Genomic DNA, 11,062 nt, shown 5'->3' on the forward strand with positions numbered 1-11,062 from the left:
TATGCTAGATGGCATTGCCATTTTACTACCTCCATGGAATGGTGGAAATAATTACAGGCTGATAAATTTAAGCAGCAGCCTACAAAAATGGAAAGTGAATCTCTTCAGGTTTTGCAAGTGCCTGTTGTGGTTGGGGGCAATGCAGAGCGTTTCATTATGGCAAATGGTATTGCCTATCATCTCTTTGCCTGAAGACCTTTAAAGAGAATTGCCCCCAGCAGTTCCTCACTAAAGCAGGTTAAAGCTCCCTTGCCTAGGCCTAGGAAATCATAGTTTCAAAAAACAGAGAAGTAGATTCTTAGCACGATCCAGCAATGAAACCTATTACGCAAGAAATACATGGCTACTTCTTACCGGATGCGTTGAAGCTGAGGCTAAGTGGGCATTGTCCGGGGTGCTTTAATCTGGGTTCCTGCACTGAACAGGAGTTAGAGCCTTTAAGCAATAGGGTTCTACCAATGTAATTAGAAGTCAAATCCAATAAAATCAAATGTATTTTTTTTCTGGATTTGCCAGCTTATTTCTCCTGGTTCTTCCTACATTTTGAAGGACAACATAATTTTAACCCAGTTGCCTCCCCCAGTTGTGCACTTCTGTCTTTAAGACACCCAGAAAAAGGAGGCTTGTGCTGAGGCATTTGTCCAAGAGCTTTCAAGGCTTGACGTGCCAGTGAGGTCGCTTAATCTAATCCACTGCCAGGTGCAGCTTGATAGGAAGGTGCTGTAGGATTCTCAGGACCTAAGAATAAAATGGGCTTCTCCCAGTTCGGAGGCTGTTTTTTGGAATAGAGTGTAAACCATTTAGTAGAGAACATAATGTAATATTGGTTTTTTATTATTATTACTATTAATTAAGAGAGGGGATGATAGGTCTCCTCTCATGTCATTGGTATCATGTTTTATATCATGTTTTATGTCAACAGGAATGGCAGTTGCTGCATGAAACTTTTGGGGTACAATATGAGGAGAGGCATATCTGTGGTGGACCTGCTTTTCTGAAGAAATTTCAGAGGAGGCTTTTTTGAATGACTTGGCAAGTTTTTTCAGGTTTGGAGAAGGTTTGGAGAAGAAAGATGGTTTCATCTGTGCAGATGGAGTGGGAATGAACTGAATGGAAGGGACAGCCAATGTCTCCAGCTTCTCTGACAAACATGGTATTTCTGGAGAATTCTCAGAAATCAATCTTTAGAGAGAAGGTGCAACTGCATTAAAAAATAAAATAATATTTCCTCCCACCAAGCTACTCAGAGACTGTTTCCCATCTCTAGCCAAATCTAGCCTCAATTTTGACCACTGATATAGTTGCTGATCCTCTTCTCTGGACCATTGTATACCTCTTTGTTACTGCCCAAGGATAAATGGCCAGTTGAACAAGTTGGCATAAGGACAATCATGTTGCCTTAGTAACTTTATAGGATCTCTTTATAAATCAGTAAATGGGTTTCAATGTTTTGCTATAGCACATAATTTTTATCTGGACCTGTTTCCTAAACCACAGGAACTGCCATACATAATTTTCTGAATTTTCCTAAATCTAATCTGAGGTTGCAGTCCTGTGTGCATATTAAACCCATTAAATATAGTGGCACTGACTTCTGTCTAAAAATGCACCATATCAATAGATATAAAATACAGTCAGTAGGTACAGTCCTTATGCTACAGTACAGCCTTTCAAGGAGGAGATTCGCTAAGAAGGGAAGTATTAGCAGACTCTCTGCATTTTACCCCAAAAATTAATTTAAAACAAAAACAAAAACAACACTCCTTGGAAGCCTGATCCTAAATTGCAGCCATAGTTCTCTGATTTCTAGGTGTTCCATGACAGTCATCCTTAATATGTAAGAAAGCACCCAGAGAGATGACTTGCTTGCCAAAAATGTCCACCTCCACTAGCAATTAACCAAATGGATCAGAAGTGACCAGCTATGACATAGGTCATGGATTAAAGGATGTTGAGGAACACACAGAAAATAAACAGTGTTGAGGAAATTATTGTTTCCAAATCCCATGTGTGCAAGAGCAGACTAAGGAATCCTGAGAATTAAGATAGCTATCAAGAAATTTGAGACAGTTCTGTAATACACTGGTTGGTCTGAAAAAGCAGGTAATATGTGGGCTCATTAGCACAGATTCCTGGTTTGATTCTCTTACCTAAGCTTTTTAACTTTGGGAATCCAAGCAAGCAAGTTTTGGTCATCTTCATTAGCTGATTGTGACATCATCTTATTTTGGGCTGAATATGCAGCCCATTATTTCAGTAATGTAAATTATCAACTTCTAATAGCAAAAATATTAAGCTCTATATAGAAACCTATCTGACCATTATGTTCACTCCAGAAGCCCCACTGTTTGTTTGACAGGTGAATACACAAGACAGGGATCTTCTATGGTATCCTTCAGGCACTCTCCCCACTAAGGTAAATTACAGCCTTGAGTCTCCTGTTTTTAGTTTTAATATAAAAACTAATGAGTGGTACATTTTATTTGTTAAAGTTGATTTAATTCATTTATATTTCAAATGATGTTTTCAAACATGTCTGGTTTTACTGTGATTTGGATCAGAAATTTCGGTTTCATTTTTAAGTGAGCAACCTGGCAAAGTATGCATACTTTACAAAGAAATAGGAGGGTGCCCAATGTCAGGTCAGGTTTCTTGTTCCTTCTAGCCCAGTACTGTCAGTTTGGGAGATTTCAGAGATCTTTCGCATCATTTATTATAATCTGATCCTTTTTTTAAATTGAGAATTTAACTTGGGCTCCTTTTGCATAAGTGCCATCTGCTCTACTATTGTGCTATGGTACTTTCCCTTCATATACTGTATACTACATACATCCAGGCTACTCCACTGCAGAGTAAACAACATTATGTAAAGTTCAGGACCAGAGTAAGACACAGAAAGAAAAAGAAATTGCAGGCAAGAAATAAGGGAAAAGAAAATGGGGTTTTCTTTCTCTTCAGTATACAAAGCTGCTAGGTTAAATGTGAACAGGATGGTGTGATTACCATGTGAGGGACTCTTCATTGAGCCCATAGGAACTCAGTTGGGGCTAAGCCACCTGGTTCATTTCCATAGGGTGCTGCTGCTCTCTTGTGATACAGCATGGAATAGCAAGAGTTGGTGGTGCAGGAAAACAGCCACTTTGGTTTCAGGTCCATGAGAATTGCACACAGGATCCTAACTTAACTGTTAAGTCTTGAAATTATATAGTTTGTTCTTTTCTGCCTGTTAAACAGTTTTTGCGATACTACATGGTATGACTCAATGATTTTTTTATCAGTGAAGCAGTTGTACTTTCTGTCACTTCCCCAAAACTAAGTTTATTCTGAAAACATGATTGTATCTTTCTTAACCACAATGGTGAGATGTGGGTAGCACACCTACTTATATGTAGGCATACTTTTGAACAAAAACATGAATAAGCCTAGACTGATCTGCTTTGGGGGACCAGTCTAATTTGACTCAAAAGCATCGTGTGAATGTGTGTGTATATGGGGGGTGGGGGGTGGGAGGGAGATCTGCCAGATAGTGAATTAATTTCAATTGTCCATAGAATGAATAAATTATGCGCAAAAATTCTATATAGTTCACCTAAATGCACCAGCAGTCTTATTCTGTGCCAAAGATGGCTTTTCGTTCTGTTTTTTATCTGAACCCAAAAGCCAGTTGATTTTTCATGCTCTGTCCAGCTGAAATCACCATGCCTTATAAAGTTGGGGTGTCTACAAAACCATTGGGCCTTGAAGCTGTTTGTTTTTGAACCCATTTGGGTGTTACTATAATTAATGCTCCATATTTAATATTTGCAGATTTGATAGAACATAAAAGATAGAATTCCTCGTCTACCCACTGCCCAATATTAAGTTAGGTTTTTATTTATGAATAAGAAGCCTCAAAGGCTAGTGATGCAGTTTAGTCAAAATAGGCAATAGAATTTTTGGAGGTAGAGTGTTTTTTTCAGTGTTTGGAGGATCTTTAAAAATATTTTAAAATTATTTTTGATATGTTCAGCTTAAATAAAGGCTTACACAGCAATGTTTGGTTCTTGTATTTCTATTTCTTAATAGTTTGTTTAGTGGTACAATGTCTAGGGATTATGGAAGACTGCAAGAGGTTGTTTTTGTTTTACACGGAGCACGCTAAAAATTCCGATATCATTCTTTTGTAATCAATATCACACTTCTGGTGCTATCAATCACCATTTAATCATTTTTTACAAAAACATCACATTTCATACACTTTAGTTGTTGCTGTTGTTATTATTGTTGTGCTTTCAGTCAGTGTTGACTCCTGGCAACTGGACAAGTCCTTGCAGTTTTTGTGGCAAGATGTCAGAAGTGGTTTGCCATTGCCTCCTTCCTAGGACTGAGAGAGAGCGACTCACCGTCTCCTGGTTTCTAGCTAATCACTACACCAGATACATTATGCAATTTTAACAACTCAGATGGCCTTCTAATTCACATTTTACCAATCTAAATAGTTAACAACTTAAATGTAAGGACTGGATTTTTCCTTTTCTTTTCCTTGTTTGTCATATGGAAAAAATACAAAAAATAAGTACTTATTTTTCCTCACTCAATTCATTAATGTACTCAAGCATATATATTTAATATAATTTTATTCTAGTTATTTTACTAGGGTCCTTTTGTTCTGAATTATTTTTAACACTCTTCCAGAATGCTAAATATATTTGCCAATTCAAGATCGAAGCAAAACTTTTATAATATAATCTTAACTATCTTATTACTGTTTAATTTAATCACAAATGATTATAATACCTATTTTTAAAAATCCAGATAATAAAGAAAATCCCAAACGCGTATCCCAAATGCAGATGGAAAAGGAAGCCGTTACAGGGATGTAGCTAAGCTTTTAAAACTATTTTTATTTATATTGTTCAAGATTCTACAACAGTAGAATTTCAGCAGTTAATAATGTTTAATGATTTTGTACCACCTTTTCATTCTGAATGACGTTCTTAGAATTTAATCAGCCATTGGACAGGCATATCGTAGTTAGAAGCCAAGGTACTTAGAAGAAACTTGGTAATTCCACTGATCTGCTGCTAGCATTTGCCTCTCATCACAATTTTAGTTGAACCAATCCACTCCAGTCAGCCACAATAAGGCAGGAGATTGCCAGATTCCTGCATTTTAAAATAAATACCGAGAATATTAAATAAATATAATATTATTCAATTCTTTAATGTCATAGTAGCCAGTGCAATCTTTTCTTTAAAAAAAGGATTTAGGAGGACCCTGAAAATTACTGGCTGCTTAATTGTTTCAAGTATAATTATCATTATGAAAGAAAAACAAGTCTTGCTGAAAAAATATATAACATGGCTTTTTCAGCAATATGTCCTGTCTCATTAACCTTTTAGAGTTCTTGAGAACATCAGCGAGCACTTGGGGAAGTGTGATCCAGTAAGTATTATATGTTGTGGGTGCTTCAGAGTAATTTAAAAAGATCTTCTATTTCTATACAACACATAATCTTTTGATTTTACAACCAGAAGATGTAGCAATAGCTACCAACCTAAGTGGCTTTAAAGGAGAATTAGATAAAGTCAGGGAGTGTGATGGAATGGAATTATGAAGGCCAGGCTCAGGGAGATAAGCATTTTCTTAGTTCACTGAAGGTGCGTGGGAACTGCAAGAGGATGAGGCTGGCACCTCCCTGAGGAATTCACAGTGTTGTGGCTGGCTGGTTTGGGAGTTGGGGTTTCGGTCTGGGAAGACTGATGTCAGGTTTAGCCCAAGGAACTCCAAGAGACAATGCAAAATCAGTTCAGCTATGTTTATTAGCTACAACCTCTCGCAAGAATCTTCCCAGACTGAAACCCCAGCTCCCAAACCAGCCAGCCACAACACCGTGAATTCCTCAGGGAGGTGCCAGCCTCATCCTCTTGTAGTTCCCACGCTCTTTCGGTGAACTAAGAAAACGCTTATCTCCCTGAGCCTGGCCTTCATAATTCCATTCCATCACAGGGAGGATAAACTTGTCAGTATTATTGGACACAATGGCTTTAAATAGGATATCAATTATCAGGGAGATTATTAAGCCCAGTTTCCAGGGAACAGAGCAGGAGGAAGCTGTTAAGTTAATTTCCTGTTTGGTGTCTAATCGGCCTCTATGGGGAAAAATAGTTGGACTAGATGGGATCTGATATGATCAAGCAATGGTTCTTTGATGTGTATGAGAGCCTAACCCTAACCCTAACCCTAACCCTAACCCTAACCCTAACCCTAACTCACATCTGGGGAAAACGCATTTCATAACATAAGAACACTAAAGATTTTACCCCCAATATCCAAAATTTATTTACCTTCCTATTTCTGATTAGTTTTAGAACAGGAATATTTATCCCAATTATTTTATAATGACCACTTTCAACAAGGAATGCAAATGAAAACTGTTCAATTGATACATGGATTTTTGGACTGATTTGGTCATAGGTAACAGTTTTTGTATCATTAAGCCAAATCGTTTTATGTAATATTTTCCAAGAATTTTATGACAGGATATGATAAAAGCCTTTGGGCTTTTTATCAGAAGTTCTTCTAGATCATAGTTCCAACTTTTCTATGAATGTAATGCTTGAGTAATGAAAAATATTCTGATACTAAAAACATTTATTGAAGATAAATGTTACTTGATAAGGCTTATTAATCCAAATATATCCAGTATGAAATTCCTAGCCATAAAATTTTCAGGAGCTAAATTACTGTACAGTAATAAATTAACCAGATGAGAAGTTAAAAATGGGTGAATTATCAGCTACTTCTAGTGAGTGATCAGTAGCTTTTCAGCTATTGGTTAGCAGCCCAGTTCTTGATAAAATATATTCTATATATATCCTTACTTGGAATGCATATACAATTGCACTGTATATAGAATTGCACTATTAAGTGTTGGGGGATTTAAAAAACTTAACCAATATATTATGGGATAATGTACTGGAGGAAAAGCTCTCTAGAAGTTGTTGGACTCTTAGTCCCAATTGGAGTTGCCAGTTTTAAGGCAGGAAGAGAAATGTCATTCAAAAAACACCAGGAGAGTTATAATTTTTAATTCAGTTAAAATCTGCTAAAATGCCACAAGTCTCTTTGTCAAGGAAGCAGTGTGGAAATGCAGTTAGATATCTTATCTGATACTGTTGGGTTTCATATTAATTTATATGTCCTTTGCCAGATGCAAAGATACTAAATCAAATGTATCTCTTTGATCCCCGTGAATTTTACAGCCACTTCATGGCTTATATCCGTGTGTTGCAACAGACTGGCACAGCTAGCCTGCTGGGAATTATTGCCCAAGTTGTTTTCCAGTTATGTATAATGAAGTATCTGAATTATAGATAAAGAACCAAGGGATGCTGCCATTTCTATGTGCTTCAAATAACTGCCTCTTGAGAAAGAAATGCCATTGGTTGTACTGAATCCATAATCTATAAATGTTATGCTTTTCCCACAGAGAATGCCTCGTATCTTATATTAAACATGAAATCTCTGATACACAAATACCAAGGATGAGACAGTGGAATTTATTTTAGGGCAGATTCTCTTATTCCAAAAGAATGGAAAGAGAAGTGCTATGGCAAATACAGTTCTAGTAAAGTCAAGAACAAAACGCATCATTGTAGCAAAATATAATTCTGGTGTAGTCAGTAATAATAGTAGAATTGTTAAAGATTAACATTGGAAACCAAGATGTTTTAGATAGGATTTTGCCATAGCTACATTATTTAGAATCAAAGCAAAAATCCAAAAATCTAAATTCATTAAACTGTTAATATTCCTCCCTCTGCCATCCAACTGGTTGATCTCTGCATTTCTTCTGATCAATTCAGACATACTATATTTAAAGCTATTACTTCAAATCTTCTTTTGATTAATTCAGTTTTGTCCATTGAGGTATTGTCAGCCCTCCAAGGTAGACCAAACTTGGAAATCAAAGACACACAAGCTAATAATACTTTTATTATAAGGTTATAGTAACAGAATCTTGCAAATCTGAATGTGCTTCCCCTCCCCCCTCCCTTTATCTTCATCAGCAGTAGGGAGAGTCATGTCTCAGATGCTTTCTCAAATTATATTTCTGCCCCAGGCTCAGACTTCTTTTATCTGACCGTTGTCTTGGTTGTGGCTCTTCCTCCTGTTGTATAATCCTTAATTTCATTAAGGATTATAATTACAACAGTAAAAATTAATACAAACATAAAAAAACTAAAAGAATAAAAAGAAAAAGCAGAAGATGCAGAAAAGAAAGAAAAAGGAAAAAAAAAGAAAGAGAAAGAGAAAAAAAGAAAAAATAAGAATATAGTACAGAAAAAGAAAAGAACTATATAAAGAAGTGACTTCCCACCTTCATCACAACATGTATAAACAATTTTAGTAATTTATCACCTTCTCTTAAAAAACAACAAATTATCTCTTCTTCCCATATCCCATCTCTTATCTATAAACAAATCCATAAAACCTCATCATTTCAGTCCTGATGTCAGCGAAAGTCCATTAAGGGTTACCAGAGATAACAACATATTTATTTTAACCTTGATCAAATAAACCAACTTTATATTCCTTCCTTTTACTTTTAACAATCTTAGTCCTTTCAAATAATGTCCTGGAACTTGATTTCTTTTCATTTTTTCTCTGTCCCTTCTCACAAAATTCTTCAAAACTTTATCAAGCTTCTTTTGTAAATCCAATATAGGAAAATTATCCAGGTCACCCTCTTGATTTATTGTTTGTATATGCCTTTTAATTATTAAGACAGCAGCCAGTTTCTTTTGTATGTCCAGTGTAACAACTGTTTCCATATCATTCTTGTAGCCTGTCATTTTTAAATCAACTTTCAACTCAGTCTCAATCTTGTCAGGTAAAACTTGTTCCTCTTCCATAACATCTTTTAGACACCTATAAATAGACATCTATTTATAGAGGCCGATCCTATTAAAATTAACTTCTGGCTTCATTGTTCAAAAATATCCTTCAATATGTCCACTGTTAAAATATTTTGCTTTATTGTGTAATTGTAAGTCAAGTTTGAGTGTTCTGCTCCTTTAATTGTAATCTTTAGTTCCTTCTGGTTACCTCTAGGGTCCAACCTTTAGAGTCTCATCCTATCATTTTTTATTTTTTTTAAGAATTCAAAACAAAAGCATTTTTCCATGGGAAGGAGTCTTTATAATTAATTCCAAAATCTTATTTCAAATTTATCTGGACCCTTAGTTCATTTGTAATTTTCTAAAATCAAAGTTTTAGTCACATTTTTGCTGTTTATTCCCCCCCAAAACTTTTTAAAAGTTCTTAAACTTGTAGTTAAACCTTCTTTCGCTAAGGATTGAAGGAAACTTATTCAGTGCTGTAAAACTTGTTGAGCCAAAGGTTCCTAATAGCTGAAAAGCAATTAACAAGCAATTTCCGAAAGTGATTAGAAAAGGAAGTATGTGAACCAGTATCCTTTAAAGGTGCTGATTGTGGTTTGAGTGAAAAGATGGCTTTCCCTTGTCTCCCAGAGTTCTAAACCTGCTGGAGACCAGTATATTGCAGTCTCCTCATGAGGAGCAGCTGTCAGGAGCAGCTCAAGTCCTCTCCTTGTCCAGAGAAGAATTACAAAGAGTGGGTCTATTCGCCAGCTCTTCATTCCGCCACAGTTGTTGGCTGTTTTCAGTCCGCCATTCTTCCCAGAAGTTGCAGCTTTTCCTCCTGTTCCTCAAGGTGGTTCCTTCTTCCCATTACAGGTATGTAAAATAAATTATCAGGCTTTGTTACCTGTGTATGCTTTTTGAGCAGAACAACCTTAAATCCTGTTTCTTGATAAAGGAACAAATAAAATGATCCTAAGTGGATTATGAGAAAGGCAGAAAGGAAAAACCTGGACCTCTCTGCTTTCCTGCACCTGGCTTACTTTGCAGTGTCATATCTAATTTGAATTAACATATGTGACACTGCTTTGCGCAATAAGCTAAAAATGATGTGCTAATTAATTCACATCTTTGCAAATGTATAACAGCCCTGCGTCATGGCTCAGCTAAAGTTGCAGTTAGCTGAAAAGCACAAATATTTTAGAAGGCTAACAGAGGATATCCTGGCTGAGAAATAATTATTTACCTGAAAGTTCTAACAGCAGCAGTGAGGTCATTGCTACTTGCTTGCAAGTCCCGTGAATTTAGGGTGGCTTTTCTGCACCTGGTGTCTTCCAGAAATGTTGGATCTTGGTTTCCCAAATCCCTAATTCCACATGTTGGGGGATTATTGGAGTAGAAATCCTGCATATCAGGGGCTCACCAGTTTGGGAAAGGTGTTTTCTCTTGTATATGCATCTTCTGTTACCTCTGTCTTTTTAAGCTGCTGACCTGAGCAATGGAAAAGTGGGCAAGGATTTGCTTATTCTTGACTTTCTTGTCGTAGTTGTGCTACAATTTAATTTAGGAGAAAAATTTCCATTCTAGGGGGAAAAGAAGCTGAGGTGGAGGTGAGATTGGGGTTGAGTGGAAAAATAAACTTAAGGAAAACAAACAGTACTTCTACTTTTTCTCCATACAAGTATAATGCCTTTTGAGGATGTTCTTAATTGGCTGATTTCTAACTCAACTAGAAACTGTACAGCAGAAGTAGTCATAATCAAGAGCATTTCCAGATGACCAATTCATGTCATTTTCAAGTTTTGCTAAATGCAATGTCAAAGATACAGTACACATTCAGGTATACTATACATTGGTATATCTTCATGTTCGTTTCTGTTCTGACATTCATAACACTATGTGTTGCCCATTGAATGCTCTGTTCCATACAAAGAATGTTGGGATGTTTGCTGAGCAAACTGACCCCTCAATTGTCCCTGTCACTTGCCTGCAGATCCTTTCCCAATTGCACTTAGCTGATACAGATACTGGAGCTGATAAATCTCTCTGCAGAAAGGCAAAAAAGAAAGTAGAGGTTTGTTATTCCATCCATAAATCCATCCAGCTATATGCTTATTCTAAACAGAACACAAGCCCTTTGAGAGCCAACTGGTTGATCAAGATAGTACAGTTGAATACATTTATTTATTTATCTATCT

The sequence above is a fragment of the Python bivittatus genome, unplaced genomic scaffold (genome assembly GCF_059951505.1).
Source record: "Python bivittatus isolate LINGU-HERP-01145 unplaced genomic scaffold, Pbiv_v1 ctg000700_np1212, whole genome shotgun sequence".
Lineage (NCBI taxonomy): Eukaryota > Metazoa > Chordata > Lepidosauria > Squamata > Pythonidae > Python > Python bivittatus.